This window comes from Oncorhynchus clarkii, chromosome 4 (assembly GCF_045791955.1).
Source record: "Oncorhynchus clarkii lewisi isolate Uvic-CL-2024 chromosome 4, UVic_Ocla_1.0, whole genome shotgun sequence".
Lineage (NCBI taxonomy): Eukaryota > Metazoa > Chordata > Actinopteri > Salmoniformes > Salmonidae > Oncorhynchus > Oncorhynchus clarkii.
The window spans coordinates 19045728-19064491 of NC_092150.1; positions in this window are offsets into that span (position 1 = coordinate 19045728).

Below are 18764 nucleotides of genomic sequence, written 5' to 3' on the forward strand. Positions count from 1 at the left end.
TGATGTTTTGGGGCTGTTGCTGGGCAACACGGACTTTCAACTCCCTCCAAAGATGTTCTATGGGGTTGAGATCTGGAGACTGGCTAGGCCACTCCAGGACCTTCAAATGCTTCTTACGAAGCCACTCCTTCGTGTGTTTGGGATCATTGTCATGCTGAAAGACCCAGCCAAGTTTCATCTTCAATGCCCTTGCTGATGGAAGGAGGTTTTCACTCAAAATCTCACGATACATGGCCCCATTAATTCTTTCCTTTACACGGATCAGTCGTCCTGATCCCTTTGCAGAAAAACAGCCCCAAAGCATGATGTTTCCACCCCCATGCTTCACAGTAGGTATGGTGTTCTTTGGATGCAACTCAGCATTCTTTGTCCTCCAAACACAACGAGTTGAGTTTTTACCAAAATGTTATATTTTGGTTTCATCTGACCATATGACATTCTCCCAATCTTCTTCTGGATCATCCAAATGCTCTCTAGCAAACTTCAGACGGGCCTGGACATGTACTGGCTTAAGCAGGGGGACACGTCTGGCACTGCAGGATTTGAGTCCCTGGCGGCGTAGTGTGTTACTGATGGTTGGCTTTGTTACTTTGGTCCCAGCTCTTTGCAGGTCATTCACTAGGTCCCCCCGTGTGGTTCTGGGATTTTTGCTCACCGTTCTTGTGATCATTTTGACCCCACGGGGTGAGATCTTGCGTGGAGCCCCAGATCGAGGGAGATTATCAGTGGTCTTGTATGTCTTCCATTTCCTAATAATTGCTCCCACAGTTGATTTCTTCAAACCAAGCTGCCTACCTATTGCAGATTCAGTCTTCCCAGCCTGGTGCAGGTCTACAATTTTGTTTCTGGTGTCCTTTGACAGCTCTTTGGTCTTGGCCATAGTGGAGTTTGGAGTGTGACTGTTTGAGGTTCAAACAGGTGCCATTAAGACAGGTAACGAGTGGAGGACAGAGGAACCTCTTAAAGAAGAAGTTACAGGTCTGTGAGAGCCAGAAATCTTGCTTGTTTGTAGGTGACCAAATACTTATTTTCCACCATAATTTGCAAATAAATTCATTAAAAATCCTACAATGTGATTTACAGCCCTCTCTCATCTTTTTAAGTGGGAGAACTTGCGCAATTGGTGGCTGGCTAAATACTTTTTTGCCCCACTGTATGTGCATTGCAACTCCCATCGTTTGAATTTGGTTCTGTGCATGGCGGCAAGTGTCGGGACATGTCAGTACTTTTTTTGACACAGTAAATCAGCTACATACATTTATGAGTGGATCCCACAGACATGCTCGATTCATAGAAGTACAGAAAGAGTTGCATCCCGATAGACCATGTATCGAGCTAGAAAGATCCAAGGATGTATGTTGGAGTTCCAAATCAGGGTCAGTGAGTAAAGTGCTGTTACTGCTAGATGTCATTTTAGAGGTTCTTGCAGATTTTTCAGAGGCTTGTGGACAAACCGAATTAGAAGCTGATGCCCTTTTACAACAAATCCAGAACAGTACGTTTTCATTCCTGTTAGTCACGTTTAGTCAATTGTTTGACACTAGTGATTTTTCTACGAAGGGATTACAAAGCTCTACATCATCTGTGCCGGACTGTATTGGTTTAATTGAAATCCTCAAAAGCAGCTTTTCTACATTCTGAGAACTCAGGGGGAGACTGATAAAGTTCTCAAACTAACTGAAGATGATGGTTAAGCATGATATTAGTAATTGGGATGTGAGCGCATCACGACATTCGAAAACTTCCTGTAAAATTGGCAGACAGTGTAGTCACAACTTAATTAGGGGAAACATCCAGCATCAAGAGTGACAGTGCCCTGAGGCAACTTTGAAACAATATTCTAGACAGACAGATTACTGAGTTAAACTGAAGATTTCAAGACACATATGGGATCATGCAAGCGGCAGCCTCCTTTTCCAAAGAATCCCAAACCTGCGGCCTGAAAGAGCAGCTGAAGACCACATGCGATCATTATACAATATCAATTGAGGATGCTGAATTCACAGTCTTTATTCAGCAGTTGAATCACAAAATGAGCATGGGAAAGAGTGACTTTTCCTCCAAAATGAGAGTACTTGACAAAATACGTGGAAGGCGCAGAATGAACTTCATATTTTATCCTGCACAGTAACAATGATGCACACTCTAGCAACTCGTTCTGAATTTCGGGGCTCATAAGCGTGGCATTGCGAGGTAGCTCATTAAGCCTGTTTTGTATTTCTGAGTCATACTTTGAGATGAAATTGAAGATTTCTAAAAAGTGACCAATGTTGATTGCCTCTATTCGGTTTCTCTATGCCCTCTGAGTGGAATATCCTGCTTTGCACACATTAGGACCATATCTATGACCACTTTAACATGGGCACGGTTTCTTTCTATAAAATCCATGTTTGCATCGCCATGTATTTGGTTCAACACAGTCCCACAACTTCTAGGCCCATGGATCGCCTTGTAGGATTCAAATTTTGCAAGGGCACTAGCATGTCATTTGCTATTCTCATGTTTGCAGCAAGCATTTCTTGTGAGTTTCCAGTTTTTAAATCCTTCTCATACAAATCTGAATTTGACATTTGTCCCAGGAAAGTACCTACAAAACTTACAATAAATGGTATATTTTTCTTTACTATACTCAATCCACACGAACTGGTCATACCACCTTGAAGAGAAGCAGTGTGATTTGCCGTTTATCATACTTGAAGGGAACTTTGCTAGCTTTGGTTGACAGGCTGGTTCATCAACAGCAGACAAATCTGTCGGTGGACCTACTGCAGGTTCACCCCCACCCGCAGCATCAAGACCGAGAGGAGACGGTGGGGATAGGCAAGCATGCCTGGCTCAACGTGGCATTGGCGGTTGTGATGGCGATTGCGGTTGTTTCTATCTTGGCGCCACCTGTTAATGTCTCATTCTGGAGGCTATCGGTAGATTGATCCAAATTATTTTCTGGTACACACTCTTTTTCCTCCAGACGTCTGCGATCGACATTTGGTTTGCCATTGCTAGAACTACTAAATTACCTTAGCTGGTGAGTCAATTCGAGTAAGCTAGCGTGGTAGAGCTTGCTACCTTATGCGCTACAAAGTTTATCCACATGATGTTGTTTAGGTAAACCACAGTATGATTTAAAAAAATTTTTTAACCAATTATCCGAAGTGAACTTGATTGTTGCGGACTATTTCTTTGTTACATTATGTTAAAATTAGCCATAGAACATGCATCTCACATGCATTTATTTTAAACGTATAATAAAATAAATACAAATCAAAATGTATATTGAATAATAATACTAACTTTTTGGGGGTAGGCCTGAGATCAAACCTACCCAGGCCTACCCGTGGCAATGCCACAGGTCACGCCTTATGATATGTCTACAAAGGTACGTTACCTTTTTATAGTACTGCTGCCCACCGTGGTATAAATGGTAACATCAAATATAGGCTTGTTTGCCCATCGAGATTAAAGTACGCCTGAAGATGAGTTGTATGTTGTTGGCAACTGGTCTAAAGTTAGTCTTATTTTAATATGCTGGGATAGGTAATTATTTGTATGTGTAATGAGGTTGCTCCAAGTACTATGCACTAGTATAAAACGATTGTATTACGAAATAATATACGGTGCACATCGCAAAATAAATGTAATATTCAAGTAGAAAAATGCCTATCCAAATGTTTCTAGGCCTATCCCCACCCCAAAAAATCTGGCTACGCCCCTGCCTGGATCTACTGTACATTTCTGCGCTTTTAACAGGGTTTTCAATTTACATATGTGACACACGTTGACCAAGATTGTTACTTTGTGCATGTTCATTTCTACAGGTATTATTATTATTCAAGAGTTTGCACCTGGGTTTTTGAACCCACAGCCTCTTGGTTCCCGGTACTGCAATCTGTCCGCGACACCACCATGCCCGTGTCCACAGCGGTTATGGGTTAATCTGACTATTCTCAGCATTGATTTTATGTTTTTATTTCAGCAAGTTAGTGCTTTCTGTATAGTTGTCTAATGTTTGTGGGGCGTGTTAACCTGTTTTAATGTTTGTGGGGCGTGTTAACCTGTTTTAATGTTTGTGGGGCGTGTTAACCTGTTTTAAAGATACCCATGAACAATGGTGAAAGTATAACTAATTTCTTCCCTGTACAGGAACTCCACATTTTTGTATGTGCCTAATCATATAATTCCGTATATAATATCTTAATTCAATATGATCTCTGTGGAAATAGTCATAAAGATGTGTCATTTAACTTTTCAAATGTAGACCTAATAAATGTTTATTCTGTCATAAACTCTACCAGTTATGATGTTTTAATCTGATTGTCAAACAATCACGTTTAGGCTAGCGGCTGATTGCACGCATGTTGCTGAAATATGAGAGGTTGCTGAAGAGCATCGTCATAACTGGTATGAGGGGCTCGTTATACTAGCTATGTTCCTGGAACTGTCACACGTCTTCACACTGTATATTCAGAGCTCTGTTGTGTGACAATCCGAGGACACCGTTAGTGACAGCAGGAGGAGGCATAGGAATTCATCGTAACTCGAGGATGGACGACAGGAGTCTAGCATTTGTGGCTCTTTACATTGGACTAAATATTTGCACTGCTACAGGTGAGAGTTTGTATAACCTTTTAGTGTGTTTTATCTACATACATTGGAAGTTGGAACAAGTCTTGTTTCTCTTATGAAAGTTTAAAAAAACGACATATTTAAGAGATCTTGATTAAATACTAGGTCATGTAATAATTGGCATGCTGCTACCTACCCAGCTAACAACAAACATTCCCACAACTTTAGAGAACGTTCCTTTGAGTCTCATTAGGTCATTAACTAACGTTTTCATAGGAATGTTCCCTTGATGTGCAAGGAATGTTTCCAGAGACTTTTCCCATAATGTAAAATATAACTTACCCAGAATGTGGTTAACATGTTCTCAGAATTTAAGATATTGTTTCATGGGAATGTTGCAATACCATTCATGTGTCCAGTTCTGAGGATTAGGAGAATATTCAATCAACATCCCACCAAACATACACAGAACATGGTTGCCATGCTCTCCGAATAGAAGATAATGTTCTAGACATGTTTCATGCTAACGTTGCAAGAACATTCATGTGTCCTGTTGTAAGGATGTCGCCTGATGTTTAAATTTTTTATTTCATTACACATCAAGCCTTATTTCTGTTGCCGAGCCAAATAAGGCTCTGATTAGTGTACCACTAATCTGTTCATAGCTCTTTGTCTGTTGGCAAGGTTAGGGATACTCTCACACACACACAGTACTTTTATATACAGTGTTTTCAACATTGACAGCAGTTGCCATACCAAGCGGTGATGAAGCCAGTCAAGATGCTCTCAGTGGTGCAGCTGTCATTTAGTAATGACAAAATGTATTTAGAACTTCACGCACAGTAAAACTTTTGTATGATTTAATACAATTATTTTATTGATAGGAGAGGGGAAAATGTCCTTGTGCGCGGCATTAAAAAAAGACGGCGAGTAATAAAATAAAGATGCCACTTCTAAAATGCTATTTTACACCATAGCCTGCTGAATTTGCAAGATACATTTTCTTTCATTTTTATTTAGTCACAAATGAAAATGTGACACTGACTCACCCATGGATTCATGTTTCAGCATTGTCTTAATGAAGAGTTCGGCGTTCAGTATCCACCGGTCGTAGTACAGATGTGTAACATATACCCTGGGAAACGGGAAGCAAGTACAGGGAGTGCAAATGTAATAACAAATAGAACATAGTACAAAACCAGAAACACGAAAAGCGTACAGATAAGAAACAGAGTCAATAACACCTGAGGAAAACACCAAGGGGAGTGACAGATATAGAGGAGGAAATCAGGAAGGTGATGGAGTCCGAGTGAGTGTCATGAGGCACAGGTGCGCATAATTTGTAATTATTTATTTATTTTACCTTTATTTAACTAGGCAAGTCAGTTAAGAACCAATTCTTATTTTCACTGACAGCCTAGGAACAGTGAGTTAACTGCCTTGTTCAGGGGCGGAACAACAGATTTTAACCTTGTCAGCTCGGGGATTCAATCTTGCAACCTTTCGGTTACTAGTCCAACGCTCTAACCACTAGGCTTCCTGCCGCCCCAATGATGAGACAACTGGCGCCGGAGAGGGTGCCTGAGCTGGAATGTGAAGCTAACTGAAGCTGTCTAGCTTTAGAAAACCCTGAGTAGATCTAGCTTCCTTCATAGTATAGTATACCTGGCATACTACAAAGCAGGATCAAGGAGTTAGCCAGCTAACTAGCCTAAATATTCTGGGGGAAAAAAATGATATTTTTGAAAGATAAGCTTGAAATGGGCAATCTCTAATTGACTCAACAACAAAAAACACATATCTAAGTTTAGCTTTCTTACTGAACCCGGAAAATCATAAATTATTTCTCGCTATTTATCAAAGTTATCTGGCTAACTTATTGCTCCTGCTTTGTAGTATACCCTGCAGAACTAATAACATAGATTTCTGCAACCTACTTCAGGTTGGTTAGTGAGGTCAAGCCTACACTGATATATTTAACAGTGTCAAGAGCACGTGTGGAGAGGTAGCATACCAAATTTACATCACTATTAGTAGTCAATCAAGGTCCGTATTTTTGGTGTGCCAAAATCCTGAACTATCCCAAATTCAGGACCTTAATTAAGAGCTTGGTTGTGGAGGAATGCAATATTTTTTGGAATGTATTGCCTTTTGATTAATTACTATGTATGTTGTTTCTTAATCTTTTATTGGCTTTCAGGATATAGATCTAATTTCAAAAATAGATTAGGTAATCTCAATATGACTTCATAGAAATTATATAAGGCTAAATAGATAACTAGATTAGTAAGGAATGCACAGTAATATCCAGGAGTATATCAGAAAGGACTATAATTTGTTGGTATTTCTGGAGAGAGACAAAGATAGGGAGGAGATCAGAGACCTGGCAGTGTGGTGCCAGGATAACAACCTCTCCCTCAATGTGAGCAAAACAAAGGAGATGATTGTGGACTACAGGAAAAGGAGGACCGAGAACGCCCCCATTCTCATCGACAGGGCTGTAGTGGAGCAGGTTGAGAGCTTCAAGTTCCTTGGTGTCCACATCACCATCAAACTGTCATGGTCCAAACTAAGAGGTTGACCGATTATGATTTTTCAGACTGCTCTATCAAATATCTAATCATATACTTAATTATAATATAATAAACGCACAGAAATACGAGCCTTAGGTCATTAATATGGGCAAATCCAGAAACTATAATTTCGTAAACAAAATGTTTATTCCTTCAGTGAAATACGGAACCGTTCGTATTTTATCGAACGGGTGGCAAACCGAAGTCTAAATATTGCTGTTACATTGCACAACCTTCAATATTATGTCATGATTATGTAAAATTCTGGCAAATTAATTACAGCCTTTGTTAGGAAGAAATGGTCTTCACACAGTTCGCAACAAGCTAGGTGGCCCAAACTGCTGCATATACCCTGACTCTGCTTTCGTTGAACACAAGAGAAGTGACACAATTTCCCTGGCTAATATTGCCTGCTAACATTAATTTATTTTAATTAAATATGTAAGTTTAAAATAATATACATGTATTGATTTTAAGAAAGGCATTGATGTTTATGGTTAAGTACATTTGTGCAATGATTGTGCTTTTTTTGCAAATGCGCTTTTGTTAAATCATCACCTGTTTGGCGAAGATGAAGTAGGCTTTGATTCAATGATAAATTAACAGGCACTGCATTGATTACATGCAACGCAGGACAAGCTAGTTACACTAGTAATATCATCAACCATGTGTAGTTAACCAGTGATTATGTTAAGATTGATTGTTTTTTATAAGATAAGTTTAATGCTAGCTAGCAACTTTCCTTGGCTCCTTGCTGCACTCGCATAACAGGTGGTCAGCCTGCCACGCAGTCTCCTCGTGGATTGCAATGTAATTGGCCATAATCGGCATCCAAAAATGCTGATTACTGATTGTTTTGAAAACTTGAAATCGGCACTAATTAATTGGAAATGCCGATCGGCTATGCCGATTAATCGGTCGACCTCTGGTCCAAACACTCCAAGACAGTCGTGAAGACAGCACGACAACGCCTATTCCCCCTCAGGAGACTGAAAAGATTTGGCATGGGTCCTCAGATCCTCAAAAAGTTATATTGCTGCACCATCGAGAGCATCTTGACTGGTTGCATCACTGCCTGGTATGGCAACTGCTCAGCCTCCGACCGCAAAGCACTACAGAGGGTAGTGCGTACGGCTCAGTACGTCACTGGGGCCAAGCTTCCTGCCATCCAGGACCTCTATACCAGGCGGTGTCAGAGGAAGGCCCAGAAAATTGCCAAAGACTCCAGCAACTCTAGTCATAGACTGTTCTCTCTGCTACCGCACGGCAGGCGGTACCGGAGCGCCAAGTCTAGGTCCAAAAGGCTCCTTAACAGCTTCTACCCTCAAGCCATAAGATTCCTGAACAGCATAATCAAATGGCTACCCAGACTATTTGCATTGTCCCCCCACCCCCATTTTTACGCTGCTGCTACTCTCTGTTTATTATCCATCCATAGTCACTTTACCTCTACCTACATGTACAGTGCCTTGCGAAAGTATTCGGCCCCCTTGAACTTTGCGACCCTTTGCCACATTTCAGGCTTCAAACATAAAGATATAAAACTGTATTTTTTTGTGAAGAATCAACAACAAGTGGGACACAATCATGAAGTGGAACGACATTTATTGGATATTTCAAACTTTTTTAACAAATCAAAAACTGAAAAATTGGGCGAGCAAAATGATTCAGCCCCTTTACTTTCAGTGCAGCAAACTCTCTCCAGAAGTTCAGTGAGGATCTCTGAATGATCCAATGTTGACCTAAATGACTAATGATGATAAATACAATCCACCTGTGTGTAATCAAGTCTCCGTATAAATGCACCTGCACTGTGATAGTCTCAGAGGTCCGTTAAAAGCGCAGAGAGCATCATGAAGAACAAGGAACACACCAGGCAGGTCCGAGATACTGTTGTGAAGAAGTTTAAAGCCGGATTTGGATACAAAAAGATTTCCCAAGCTTTAAACATCCCAAGGAGCACTGTGCAAGCGATAATATTGAAATGGAAGGAGTATCAGACCACTGCAAATCTACCAAGACCTGGCCGTCCTTCTAAACTTTCAGCTCATACAAGGAGAAGACTGATCAGAGATGCAGCCAAGAGGCCCATGATCACTCTGGATGAACTGCAGAGATCTACAGCTGAGGTGGGAGACTCTGTCCATAGGACAACAATCAGTCGTATATTGCACAAATCTGGCCTTTATGGAAGAGTGGCAAGAAGAAAGCCATTTCTTAAAGATATCCATAAAAAGTGTTGTTTAAAGTTTGCCACAAGCCACCTGGGAGACACACCAAACATGTGGAAGAAGGTGCTCTGGTCAGATGAAACCAAAATTGAACTTTTTGGCAACAATGCAAAACGTTATGTTTGGCGTAAAAGCAACACAGCTGAACACACCATCCCCACTGTCAAACATGGTGGTGGCAGCATCATGGTTTGGGCCTGCTTTTCTTCAGCAGGGACAGGGAAGATGGTTTGAATTGATGGGAAGATGGATGGAGCCAAATACAGGACCATTCTGGAAGAAAACCTGATGGAGTCTGCAAAAGACCTGAGACTGGGACGGAGATTTATCTTCCAACAAGACAATGATCCAAAACATAAAGCGAAATCTACAATGGAATGGTTAAAAAATAAACATATCCAGGTGTTAGAATGGCCAAGTCAAAGTCCAGACCTGAATCCAATCGAGAATCTGTGGAAAGAACTGAAAACTGCTGTTCACAAATGCTCTCCATCCAACCTCACTGAGCTCGAGCTGTTTTGCAAGGAGGAATGGGAAAATATTTCAGTCTCCTGATGTGCAAAACTGATAGAGACATACCCCAAGCGACTTACAGCTGTAATCGCAGCAAAAGGTGGCGCTACAAAGTATTAACTTAAGGGGGCTGAATAATTTTGCACGCCCAATATTTCAGTTTTTGATTTGTTAAAAAAGTTTGAAATATCCAATAAATGTCCAATGAAATGTTCCACTTCATGATTGTGTCCCACTTGTTGTTGATTCTTCACAAAAAAATACAGTTTTATATCTTTATGTTTGAAGCCTGAAATGTGGCAAAAGGTCGCAAAGTTCAAGGGGGCCGAATACTTTCGCAAGGCACTGTACATATTACCTGAATTACCTCGACTAACTGGTGCCCCCGCACATTGACTCTGTACCGGTACCCCCTGTATATAGCTTCGCTACTGTTATTTTTTTAAACATTTTTACTTCAGTTTATTTTTGTAAATACTTTCTTAACACGTTTTTTTCCTTAAAACTGCATTGTTGGTTAAGGGCTTGTAAGTAAGCATTTCACTGTAAGGGCTGCCTACACCTGTTGTAATCGGCGCATGTGTCAAATTACATTACATTTGATTTGAGACTGTGGTTTGTTCAGCCAATGGCAAGCAATAACATAGATCAAAGCAGATGATTTTGAATGTGCTGTTTCCATATGTGAGCATTAATTAAACATTATTTCTACACACTTTGAATCACCTGTATCCTTTCTCTCCCCTCTGGTCCATGCAGAATTCCCTCTCAGCCCTAGCCAGCCTCAGTGTGTCTTTATTGCCTACTCCAACGTGACCTGCTACTGGACACCTGGACAAGGCTCTCCCTCAGACACGCGCTTCACACTGCAGGTCAACATGTAAGACACGTGCTACAACATCTACGGCACAAGTTAATGGTTGTGATTGTATGAGGCCCCTTAGACAGAGGAAGAGGCAGTACTTGAATGCCAATATATCCTTCAACATGCTGGACTGAAGTAAACAAAGGCAGGCTGACATGGCAGTTGTGCAACCACAGAATGATTCATTACATTTCGGAGGAAGCTGGTGGGAGGAGCTATAGGACAGACTCATTGTAATGGCTGGAATGGAATTCTTGGAACAGAGTCAAACATCTGGTTTCCATATGTTTGATGTGTTTGACACCGTTCTATTAATTCCATTCCAGCCATTACAACAAGCCCGTCCTATAGCTCCTCCCACCAGCCTCCTCTGTTCTATTTCAATGAGTACTCTACACCTTGACATCAGCAAGCCTTTGTTTTCTGAATGAGGAGATTTAAAATATAATTCATAGAGTTCATTAGTTATATTGATGGCAAAGCTCCCAGCATAAGTTGCCTAATGTCTACCCAAAGCCATTCTGGTGTTTCAACTTTATCATTGTGTTTCATCATGTGTGAGTCATATTTGAGTTTGTAATGGTTATTTCCCTGGTTTGTACTTAAAAATGACATTGTAACATGTTTATTACACAGATCTGTAGAATAATATATTCTCAAAGTTGGTACTCATGAACCTTTACATATAGATAATTTTATTTCATCACCAGGCAACATCAGGCGAAACACCTGACTGCAGTGTAATGTGATTTGAGGTTCGGATTGGATTGTTCTGAGGCTGACACAGTGGAGATTCATTGTGCAGCAAACTATTTAGGAAACATGCCTGTGTGTTTGTGCCTGCAGAACCGGATGCGATGACCCTGTGATCCATCAGTCCCAACTGTGTCAGACTGTTACCCAGACCCACTGCTCTGTTAACGTGACCTATCTGAGCCGCTGCTACTGCATCAGGGTCCTGGCTGACAGCCCTTACACAACAGCCAGCTCACCCAGCCTCTGCCTCAATGCCATAGACGCAGGTAATACACAGTGTCATACAATAGACTATACAGAATGAAAGATCTTCATTTGATCACCCTGTTGCAGGAGAATATTGGAAATGTAAACCTTGTAGTTTATTTTAAGTTTAAAATGGCTTCTGAAGTTTGTAAGTTCCGCTTTGAGATTTGTGAGTTGATTTTCCCTTATGAAAAATGTATCAACCCCTACAAAAATGTCCATTAATTACAAACCACATAATAATTCACATTTCCTATTGCTACAGGATTATTTTCCTGCTGTAGCAAACTGGCTCAAATTAAGATCCTACATCTGTACGCACATGTTTTACACACATCTTACTTTACATCTAACCCTTTGTCTTTTTCTCCCCCCAGTGAAGCTGCCCACCCCTGTCCTCTCCAATGTGTCAGCAGTGAGAGGCAAACCCAGATGCCTGAAGCTGCAGTGGACTACCAATACCAGCTTCCCGGTGACCAGAAAACATATCTCCAATGGTGCTCTGGTCTTCCAGGTGCAGTACAGCACAGAGGAGCAGGTGTGTGGCCCACTGTCATCTCCAATCTATCAGTTACTGTAGGACTATGTAATGTATACAGTGATGTGTATAATATATGTATATCTACAGTAGGTGTTTGGCGTTAAGTTGTTATCCGTTTTTTCCCTATATATTGCCATCAGCCTGAGCCCAAGACAGTGAAGGTGGACCTGAGACCTGAGAGAGAGCAGGGTCTCTTTTCTGCCTCCACGTGTCTCTTCTCCGCCTCCACTCTATATACAGTGATGATGCGTTACCGATACAATAGTACCCTCAGCCACTGGAGCGACTGGAGCCCAACACAACAGCAGTGTACAGAGGTGGCAGGTGAGAGTGAGCAAGAGCAAGAGTGAGAGACTGTGAGTGTGTGAGTGTGTGAGTGTGTGTGTGAGTGTGTGAGAGAAAGAGAGAGATCTAGTGGTCTAAGCCGTAGCCTCCAGAACGAAAACACATACAGTGGGCTCCAAAATTACTGGCACCCCTGACTGGCAATGCACAAACAATACTTTAAAATATATAATTATAGAGATAAACTCAAAATACTGTACTTTATTAATGTTTCAATGGAACCAACCAAAATCATACAATTATTTAATGCAAAATACATTTCCCCAAAGTCAAGGTTTCATAATTATTGGCACTCCTCATTTAGTACTTAGTTCAACCGCCTCTGGCAAGGATAACAGCATGGAGTATTTTCCTGTAATGTTTGACAAGGTTAAGGAACACATTTGGAGGAATTTTGGACCATTCCTCTATGCAGATCCTTTCAAAATCCTTCACATTCTTGGGTTTGCGCTTATCAACTGCCCTCTTCAACTCAGCCCACAGGTTTCCGATTGGATTGATGTCCGGCGACTGAGATGACCATGGCAGAACATTGATTTTGTTGTCACAGAACCATTTCTGTGTGGATCTTGAGGTATGTTTTGGGTCATTGTGTTCTTGGGAAGTTCACCTACAGGCAAGTCCCAGCCTTCTGGCAGAGGCAACCAGATTGCCAGCCTTAATTGCCTAGTGCTTGGTGGAATTCCTTATGCCATCAGTCTTAATCAGTGCCCCTGGACCTCTGGAATTAAAACATCACTGACCCACCCAAAACATCACTGACCCACCACCATATTTCACCGTGGGTATGAGGTGCCTCTCCTAGTAGCATCTCTGTTTCGACGCCAAACATGCTGATGCTGTATCTGACCAAAACGTTCAATGTTGGTCTCATCTGACCAGAGCACCTTCTTCCAGTCATAATTTAAATGACGTTTGGCAAACTCCAAGCGCTTGCGTCTGTGTTTTGGGGTCAGAAATGGCTTTCTTCTGGCAACCCTTCCAAAGAGCCTGTGGTTGTGGAGGTGGCGTCTGATGGTGCTTTTTGAAACCTGGTGACCCCAAGACGTCACCAAGGCTTGCAATTCTTTCACAGTGATTCTTGAGGATTTTTTGCTCTTCTCACGATCCTCCTCCCTATCCTGGGGGGCAAAATGCATTTGCGTCTTCTACCCGTGAGGTTTTCAACTGTTCCGTATCTTTAGATTTAAAAAAAATAATTGCCCTGACAGTGCTCAGTGGTATATTCAATCATTTGTGGATCTTCCTGTAGCCATTACCAGATTTATGAAAGTCTACGACCATCTGTCTCTTTTGAACTGCTAGTTCTTTTGTTTTCTTCATGGTGTTGGATGACAGAGGGATACTGCATGTGTGTTACCTTATTTTTATATCCTAGTGAAACAGGAAGTGATTTAATGGCTCAATATAGTTCCTTAAGACTTAGATAAACTTAAATAAGTGGAATTTAATTCCAGGTTTAATTTTGGTAGATGTTATTTACAATAATATTTAAGGGTGCCATTAATTGTGAAACCTTGATTTGGAGGTCAGATTCTTTATTAAATCAATAATTGATTTTGGTGGGTTCCATTGAAACATTAATAAAGTACAGTATTCTCACATGTTGGTATTTTGAGTTTATCTCTATAATTATATTGTTTATATATTTTTAAGTATTGTTTGTGCATTGCCAGTCAGGGGTGCCAGTAATTTTGGAGCCCACTGTATACAGCTGCAGCATGGATTCCAATGCCCTACTCCTTTAGGAAAAATAAAAAAAGAAGGCGAGGAGAGGGAAACCATGTGACATGAGAGAGTTTGATGTGCTTTCTAGTAGAAAAAGAAAAGAAGGGATGTAGAGTAGAACCTTGTATTGTCAGCATAGTGTGCTTTGTTCCTAGGACTATGAAACGGTCAAGGAACAATGATCTGGGAATATCTTTTATCACATCAAATCTAAAACTGCTGATAAACCCCAGTTCCTCCTATTCCCCTCATATAGATCTGTGTGGCTTTTCAAATTACTCATGTAGAATCATTTGACCTGTTAAGCTAGAACAGAAGTTGATTTCTAATACATTCTAGCTCCTGAGTCTAAAGCACTGCATCTCAGTGCAAGAGGCGTCACTGCAGTCCCCGGTTTGCATCACATCCGGCTGTGATTGGGAGTCCCATAGGGCGGTGCACAATTGGCCCAGTGTCATCCAGGTTTGGCTGGGGTAGACTGTCATTGTAAATAAGTAACTGACTTGCCTAGTTAAATAAAGTCAACAAAAACATTCAAATGAAGGGAAGAGGAAATTCAACAAACCCTGAAGAGTTGTATTCATGATCATTTCATGACTGTTGGTTGGAGAGTGAGGTAGTGGCAGTGTAGCTTCCCCTTAGCACATGAAAGGGGCAAACTGCATTTTAAATTAATGATATATACCCAGAGATTTTTTACGAATTTAACTTATGCCTCATGAGCTTAGTTCAACTAACCCCATAAGAATCCAAAATATAAGCTTGTTTAACTCCTTCAACTATGTAATTGTAAACAAACACTGTATATTCTCAAAACATGGTTAAAACTTTAATGTTGATATCGTTAATGGTCAAATCAAATCAAATGAATTTATTTATATAGCCCTTCGTACATCAGCTAATATCTCAAAGTGCTGTACAGAAACCCAGCCTAAAACCCCAAACAGCAAGCAATGCAGGTGTAGAAGCACGGGGGCTAGGAAAAACTCCCTAGAAAGGCCAAAACCTAGGAAGAAACCTAGAGAGGAACCAGGCTATGAGTGGTGGCCAGTCCTCTTCTGGCTGTGCCGGGTGGAGATTATAACAGAACATGGCCAAGATGTTCAAATGTTCATAAATGACCAGCATGGTCAAATAATAATAATTACAGGCAGAACAGTTTAAACTGGAGCAGCAGCACGGCCAGGTGTTCTGGGGACAGCAAGGAGTCATCATGCCAGGTTGTCCTGAGGCATGGTCCTAGGGCTCAGGTCCTCTGAGAGAGAGAAAGAAAGAGAGAAAGAGAGAATTAGAGCATACTTAAATTCACACAGGACAAACTGACCCTAGCCCCCCGACACATAAATTACTGCAGCATAAATACTGGAGGCTGAGACAGGAGGGGTCAGGAGACACTGTGGCCCCATCCGATGATACCCCCGGACAGAGCCAAATAGGAAGGATATAACCCCACCCACTTTGCCAAAGCACAGCTCCCACACCACTAGAGGGATATCTTCAACCACCAACTTACCATCCTGAGACAAGGCCGAGTATAGCCCACAAAGATCTCTGCCACGGCACAACCCAAGGGGGGGGGGTGCCAACCCAGACAGGAAGATCACATCAGTGACTCAACCCACTCAAGTGATGCACCCCTCCTAGGGATGGCATGAAAGAGCACCAGTAAGCCAGTGACTCAGCCCCTGTAATAGGGTTAGAGGCAGAGAATCCCAGTGGAAAGAGGGGAACCGGCCAGGTAGAGACAGCAAGGGCGGTTCGTTGCTCCAGAGCCTTTCCATTCACCTTCACACTCCTGGGCCAGACTACACTCAGACTACATATGACCCACTGAAGAGATGAGTCTTCAGTCAAGACTTAAAGGTTGAGACCGAGTTTGCGTCTCTCACATGGGTAGGCAGACCATTCCATAAAAATGGAGCTCTATAGGAGAAAGCCCTGCCTCCAGCTGTTTGCTTAGAAATTCTAGGGACAATTAGGAGGCCTACGTCTTGTGACCGTAGCGTACGTGTAGGTATGTACGGCAGGACCAAATCAGAGAGATAGGTAGGAGTAAGCCCATGTAATGCTTTGTAGGTTAGCAGTAAAACCTTGAAATCAGCCCCTGCCTTGACAGGAAGCCAGTGTAGGGAGGCTAGCACTGGAGTAATATGATTTTAAAAAATTGGTTCTAGTCAGTCCATAGCTCTTGTCTATGAATTTGAGAGTGGTTACGTTTCTCCAGCCCCATCACTCAATTGTTTATAGAAAGCAGGGTGACCACTTTGTTATTGTTTAAATTGCAGATTTCCCCTTTAAAAGTCACACGCAAGTTGAAAATTAAAACCAAGCCAAGTTGGCCATAGTGTGCTCCTTGGCTGCACAAGCTTGTGGGAAATGTTGTCTGGGCAGACCATAAATCATATGTAGATAAGAACAGAAATTGTCTGCTTAAATGAGCACATTATTGTCCATGAATCTTTTATACATCACCTTACATGTGTGACGAGGTTTTTGAATGGATGTGGTTAGGAGTGTGTTGTAGATACTAGTGAGGTTTGCGCTATCTGATTGTGTTCTCCCCTCTAGCACCCTCTACTGTCCCTCAGCTATGGAGGACCGTTCAGCTTGTAGGTGGAGCGGACCTGAGACGAGTGACTCTGCTGTGGAAGGTAAGGTGGCACAGAGGAGGCTGGTGGGAGGAGGTATAGGAGGACGGGCTCATTGTAGTGGCTGGAATGGAATGGTATCAAACACATTAAATATATGAAAACCACGTTTGACTCAGCTTCATTTCAGCCATTACAATGAGCCCATCCTCTTATAGCTCCTCCCACCAACTTTCTCTGAGGTGACACTAGGGCTAGTTATTCTGCTCTCTCAGGTCTATTCCATTGTAACGTGTCTATATGGATATTCTTCTATAAACATTCAGTTTGAGTTGTTGTTGTCCTTGTGTGTCTTGCAGTCCCCACCCAGGAGTCAAGTGAAATGCTCAGTCCCATGGTTTAACGTATCCTGCTGTACTGAGGGTTCCCAGAATGCACTGCATACATGGGACTGCAATTCCCTGAGTGTGTCCGACACTTCCTGTCATCTGACCCTTCCCCCTGAGCGCTGCTCCTGCACACTGAGCATGTCCAACCTTGCCGGCATCTCTCCTCCAGCTACCATCACAATCCCCAGCACCACGGACACAGGTACACAGACTCTGACTCTATTTGACCATTGACGTCAATAGCATTGCAACTTATTAAGACGATAGCATTGTGTGGCAGTGTATATATTGATATGAATTTGAACAAATGCCCAGAAACTTTTGCATCATTTTAGTTGTATTGTGTCCAATGCATATCCTCTGTAAAATGAGAGTATAACTTACAGCACCCAAGGCTCTGGTGGATGTCAGTGTCACAGCATTGGATGATTTCAGACTGGAGGTACGATGGACAGCTCTAGAGTCCCCATCACTAAGCAGCTTCCTGGTGGAGTGGTGGGCTTTATCTGAGACAGCTAGCTATACTCCATACTGGCAAAGACTGAGCCACAATGCAAGAAAAATTATAATCACAGGTAAATGGGTTGATTGTATGCATCATTCAGCTAGTTAATTGTCATGCCTATGACTAGGACACAGAGTTTTCCCTGATCAGGTCACATGTCACAGGGGCCTCCTACTCTATGTGTGCCAGGGGATGTTGTAGTGGTTGTCCTGCTGCCCCCGCCACGACCAGGTATGCCCCTGGTGGCAGTGGACTCTCCTATCTATTTCCCCATCTCATATTCTAACCTATACCTGTCAATATAACTTCCAAATACTCCACAAAATATGGCCAAAAAACAAAGTGGATAATATCCACCACTTAGTAAATTGAAAATGGCGGAACATTTATTGTGGGTCTTACTTTTCCTCATCAAGGCACTCTTGAAAAAAAACGGAGAGATGAACTTGTTGATCCTTTTACACCCTAATGAAGGCTTGTACCAATCCCAAACACTTAGGCATTTTGGGTTCTGTTTTTTATTATACCGTATAAAAACATGACCAACCAAAATGACAAGACAATAAAGGCTTTTTACATCATCCCCCTTCAAGAATGCCTTGATGTGAAAAGTCAGCCCAATTCTTATTTTTTCTACATTTTTCACTTACTAAGTTGTGGACATTATACTTTTTGTTTTAATGCCAGTCATAGTCCACCCTTTGCAAAGAGCACCTTCTACCAAATTTCCAATGGCCTTACAGCCTTTACCAGTGGAGGCTGCTGAGGGGAGGACGGCTCATAATAATGTCTGGAATGGAGTCAATGGAGTAGTATCAACCAAATGGAAACCACGTCTTTGATGTGTTAGATATCATTCCATTGTCCCCATTCCAGCCATTATTCAAATCAACTCACATTCTATTGGTCACATGCACATAT